This window comes from Marmota monax, unplaced genomic scaffold (genome assembly GCF_021218885.2).
Source record: "Marmota monax isolate L192 unplaced genomic scaffold, Marmota_monax_Labrador192_F-V1.1 WCK01_AAM20220418_F8-fsc00079, whole genome shotgun sequence".
NCBI classification, from domain to species: Eukaryota; Metazoa; Chordata; class Mammalia; order Rodentia; family Sciuridae; genus Marmota; species Marmota monax.
The window spans coordinates 1,090,942-1,096,862 of record NW_026694099.1 but is presented as its reverse complement, the minus strand read 5'-3'; positions in this window follow the sequence as shown (position 1 = coordinate 1,096,862).

Genomic DNA, 5,921 nt, shown 5'->3' with positions numbered 1-5,921 from the left:
CTGAGGCTGGCTTTGAACTTTCAATCCTCCTGTCTCAGCCTCCCAAACCACTGGGATTACAGGCATGTGCCAACGTGCCCAGCCTATTTTTAATATCTTCAAGAAAATGAAACATTTTTCTGCAACAATTCTGTACCAACTATTATTAAAAAATCTTTATCAGCTTAAAAACAAAAACATATGCCTTGTAAGAAAGAAAAAATAGAAGTATATATGATAGAAAAACATTGGACCACACATGCTCACACTCACCACCCCCAGCACACATCCCATTACCCCAGCCCAGCCTACCTCCTCAGAGTAACCAGAGTGATTTGGTATGTATAGTGCCAGATAGTAGTGAATATGATCATCAGAGTATGGTTGCATCATAATTTAACCATTCTCTTCATGATAGATATTTAGATTGTTTCCAGATTTCCCAATTGCAAATATGCTTTGTTGAGTATATATAAATATATATTTTTTAAAAAATATATAAATGTGTATACATACACTTATTACAGGTCCTGCCTCTTTACTCTTTCAAAGTCATACCCTTCACTTGCCTCTTACCACATCTGATAAGTCTTGATCTTTCCCTTGGATGAGAGTGGAGGAAATCACCTACAGAACTTGGAGTAGGATTGCTCTGGATGAGGAAACTCTGGGCTTCTTGGACAAACAAAATCTGCTTGTGTACTCAAGGAAGGCTCATTGTGGAGGTACGCTGAGAAATGACCCTGCTACAATATATTGGGAACTCAGCGCCCCCTAGAGGCCAATCTGGACATCTCCAAAGAAGAGCGGAATTCCTGGGGTCCAGCCATGCTGTGCTGTTCCTCATACAGGAAGGCTTGCTTCTTACCCATTTTGAAGGATTTAGACTAAGTTTGTTCAAGGAACCAATAGGTTTCCTTATACTTTGAAATAGTGGAGGTAAAGGAGTCAACACATAATGGACTAGATTAGCAATTGTAGAAATAGTTTACCCTAAGGGGGCTGGGGTTGTAGCTCAGTGGCAGAGTGCTTCCATAGCATGTGAGGCCTTGGGTTAGATCCCCAGCACTACATAAAACTAAATAAACAAAATAAAGGCATTGTGTCCATCTACAACTAAAAATATTTTTTAAAAAAGAAATAGTTTACCCTAAAAGATGGTTTGTATTGAATGGCTAAGGTCCTGCCTAAGTGCTAAAGTCTGGTGTCAGGAAAATGCAGCTGAAGTTTAGAAAGACCTAAATGTACAAAGCCTGGCTGAAGAAAGAACGTGTAACCAAAAGCAAATAAACTACTTAGGGTTTAGAAAAGGGTTATCCAGAGAGTTAGGTCAAGGTTCTCAGGAATTGAACTTGATATGGATTGGGCTCACATGATTGTGAGGGCTGGAAAGTCTGAAATCTGTAGGACAGGCTGGCAGGCTAGAGACAGGCAGAAGTGATGCTGCAATCTTTTTTTTTTAATATTTATTTTTCAGTTCTCGGCAAACACAACATCTTTGTTTGTATGTGGTGCTGAGGATCGAACCTCGATCGGGCCGCGCGCATGCCAGGCGAGCGCGCTACCACTTGAGCCACATCCCCAGCCCCTGATGCTGCAATCTTGAGGCAGAATTTCTTCTTCAGGAACACTCAGTTTGCTCTTAAAAGGCCTTAACTGGCTGGGTGCAGTGGCACATGCTTATAATCCCAGTGACTCTGGAGGCTGAGGCAAAAGGATCACAAATTCGAGGCTACTCTCAGCAACTTAGAGAGGCCCCATCTAAAAAAATAATAAAAAAGATTGGGGGGTGTAGCTCACTAGTAAAGTACCCCTGGATTCAATTGCTATTACCCCTTGCACCCCCCAAAAGGCCTTAACTGATTGGATGAAACCCACCCACATTATCAAGGGTAATCTCTTTTACTAAAGTCAACTGATTGCAGGTGTTAACTTCATCTATAGTACACCTTCATTGCAACATCTAGATAAATGTTTGATGAAATATTTGTGTTCTGGAACAATCCAGTCTTAGTGTCAGAGGACTGTCTTCAAGGTGCTGTGAAACTGGAGGGACAGACAGATCAAGATAGATCAAGGATAGCAGAGTGCAATTTATCAGGGGGACTTCCTAATTAAATCAGGGTCCCGGGTGGCAACAAGGCCAACTGGATCCCTGCCATTTGGGTGAGAAAAAGGGGTGTATGTATGGGTTAGGACAAAAGCGATTTCATCCCAGCTGGAATGTACCTAGTTTATCTTAAGCTAATATCAGTCAGGTACATTCCTGGAGCCAGGGTCTGATTGTAAAGCTCCATATACCACTCTAATGGCTTTGTCTATTTATAGTTTTCTGGGAAACTATACATGAAAAACAGACTAGAAGCACTTCGGGACAATCATGGCAGTTAAACTTCAAGATGGCAGCAATCATGTCAAGCTGAATCTATACAATCTGGGCACTGTAATAGACTGGCCAAGTCAACATATTAAATTCACTGTCAAATGAGTATTTCAGTTTTTATCTAGCTCTAACTTGTTTAAAATGGACACTGAACGAGGGATCTGAGTTAGGTCACCAGAGAGAATGGTTACACTGGGGACAGGAAAAATCCATGGTTGTAATTCCTCTCCATAAAACAAGGATTTTGAAGCCTGGTGTGATGGCACATGCCCGTAACCCCAGCTACTTGGGAGGCTGAGGCAGGAGGACTTGAAGGTAAAGGTCAGCCTAGTCAACTTAGCAAGGCCCTGTTTCAAATAAAACAAAAAGGGCTGGGAATATAGCTCAATGGTAAAGCATTTACCTAGCAAATGTGAGGCCCTGAGTTTGATTCCCAGTACTGAGGGATGGCTTTGAAACTTTATTAGATATAAGATATGATTTCTAAGCATTCCGCATGTAGTAGGTCATTTAATTATATTAGTAAACTTTTGAAATTAAATAGTATTACTGTCTTCCATTACAATAGGGAAAACTAAGTAAGGTGTAGAAAGATAAGTAAGGTGTAGAAAGACACAAAGATGGTAAATTGAAAAGCTCTGGCATGAACCCAGGAAGTCTGGCTCTAGAATCTGCAGCCCTAAAGACCCTCTGATGCCTTGGATCCAAACATACACCCTCAAAGCAACATCATATGTATGGATTTGGCCTTCCGGGTTTCCTGATGGATGGAAGGGATGGCTCCATACATCAGATGAATACCCCTATACCACTGGAAAGCACCATCCTTCCATGTACATTGACAGTGCAACCTAAATACTGGTCTCTAGTGAAATACCGAGGGGACTTGAAGTTACATAGAACCTGCTAACAAATGGAAACATTGAGCTGGCAAAGTGTGGCCAGTCCCTGAACCAGAAGACTTCGCCAGTGTCCTAGACCTACATCCCTAAGAGATGAGCTAGAAAAGCCAATGGCCATCTTTCCCCTCCACTGCCCCAACCTACTCGGGTCCTCATTTTGGGTCCCTGCAAATTGTCCTGACTGCCTCTCTTCCCACCTAATATGCTTATCACTGCCACCTCAACTTTCATGATGACTTTGGTTTTCTTTTCATAAGTATTTTATAATTTTAACTTCATTTTGTCATTTCTCTGATCAAAATACTCAGGTCAGTCAGGCACAATAATGCACACCTGTAATTCCAGCAACTTGGGAAGCTGAAGCAGGAGGATCCCAAGTTTGAAACCAACCTCAGCAATTTAGGTCCTGTCTCAAAATTTTAAAAAGGGCTAGGATGTAGCTCAATGATAAAATACCTCTGGGTTCAATTCCCAGTACCCAAAACAACAAAAACCCCTTAAAAACCATTCTTCAGATCTCCCCATTACATACCAAACAGTTCACACGGTTTAGCTATGGATTCAAGCCTTCAAGGTGTAGTCCCGTTTTCCAATCTTCCACCCTGCTTGCACACTAAAATCCCTGATGGACCCACCCCACTAGCACACTAAAATCTGTGATGGGCCCATTTACCACTTCATGCTTTCCTGTGCTTATTTCTAGAGGGAACTCTTCTCATAAAATCCTATCACCTTTCAGATCCATCTCAAATTCTGCTTTGCCATTATCATTCCAGTTAGAAAAGTTCTCACTACTGTTTAAGTCCCCACAAACACTTTGTTACAACTTCTTTAGGGCACTTACCAGGCAAACTTGAATAGCCATCACTATGTTAAGAAGCACATTTGACCTATCTAAAATATTGGAAGTTGGAGGCAGGTGGTTGTAAAGCAGATGTTCTCAATTGTTTTGCTCTCAGGACTGCTTTACTCTCCTAATGATTTTTTAGGACTCTAAAGAGTCCTTTGGAAATCTGTATCTTTTGTTTACTTTTTATTCGGTGTGGGCAGGGGGCGCAAGACAGAGTGGTGAGCATTTTGGTGAGTAACGCTTGCTTCAGAGTTGAGAAGAGCTTCTCACACCATATCCCTGTCTTCCTCCAGTTCTCAGCACAATTGTTGCTCTTCAGTTATACCACAATCTGAATCAAAAAAGTATTTTTTAATGATTTATCCCTTTATTACAACCAACCCTGATAATGCTTGTTAGTGCCTATCACCAGATCTCCAAAGTGTACTCATCCAGCTCAGTTATCAGACATGTCTACACAAGACCCTATAATGCCTGGAAGTTGACTGCAAAGGAGAGAATCTAGAATAGCCAGGCCTATCAGTCTCACAGTATCACCCCTTACCCTTAACATTCCATATAGCTGTAGAGTTCATCTGTTTGTCCATCTGCTAAAATGAGAAAAGAAAAATTCATGCACTGATTTAAAACAAACCAAAAAAAAAAACTAAAAATAAAATCCTTTTCTTTCTAGCTGAACAAAAATGTGCAGTTAATACTTGGCACTTGAAAATGCAGTAGAGAATGTGGAACCAAGCTGTCTGTATATCTGGTAGCTCTCTGCTTTGTTTTCCTTACCAGTATTCTGCCTAATGTTTGCTTCTGTGATGGTTATATTGCCTAGCAAGCACACCTGTGGTTGTGAAAATAGTATAGCAAAAAAGAAAAATCCCCGGTTATTGATGTACTAGATTTGTGTATGTCTTTTAAACAGTTCTAGTTTCACCTTACACAGAATAATCAGGAAAAGTGTAAAAACTCAAAAGTGAAATAAAAAATTTTATCAGTTAAAAAAAAAAAGAGAGCTTTTTTTTTTTTTTTTTAGTTGTTGATAGCCCTTTATTTATTTTATTTATATGTGGTACTGAGAATAGAACCCAATGCCTCATACCTGCCGGGCATGTGTGCTACCTCTGAGCCCCAGCCTCCCAAGAGCTTTTGTTTTTATAAGTTTTATCTATAGATATTTCCTACATTAAAAATTAAAGCTAGAATACTTAAAATATTTATTCATTAGCAGGGTGCAGTGGCGCATGCCTATAACCCCAGCAGCTCGGGAGGCTGAGACAGGAGGATCCTGTGTTCAAAGTCAACCTCAGCAACAGTGAAACACTAAGCAACTTGGTGAGACTCTGTCTCTAAATAAAATACAAAATAGGGCTGGTAATTTGGCTTGGTAGTCAGTGCCTGTGAGTTCAATCCCTGGTTAAAAAAAAAAATTTCATTTGTTTTTAAAAGTCCATTGCATGTTGGGGCTGGGGATGTGGCTCAAGTGGTAGCGCGCTCGCCTGACATGCACAGGGCGCTGGGTTTGATCCTCAGCACCACATAAAAATAAAATAAAGATGTTTTGTCCACCAAAAACTAAAAAATAAATATTAAAAAATTCTCTGTCTCCCTCTCTCTTAAAAAAAAAGTCCATTGCATGCTAACATAAATAACACATTTTAATAAAAATAACAATTTTCCAAAAGAGAGAGAGAAGAGAGTGGAATTGTTTCATATTTTAGCAAATCTCTTTGATATCTGCCTTAATAGAAGCAGCTAGATTCTCTTATCTGCTTCTCTTTGTGGAGATATGCAGCTTAGGCAGAAGCAAATAAAGAGA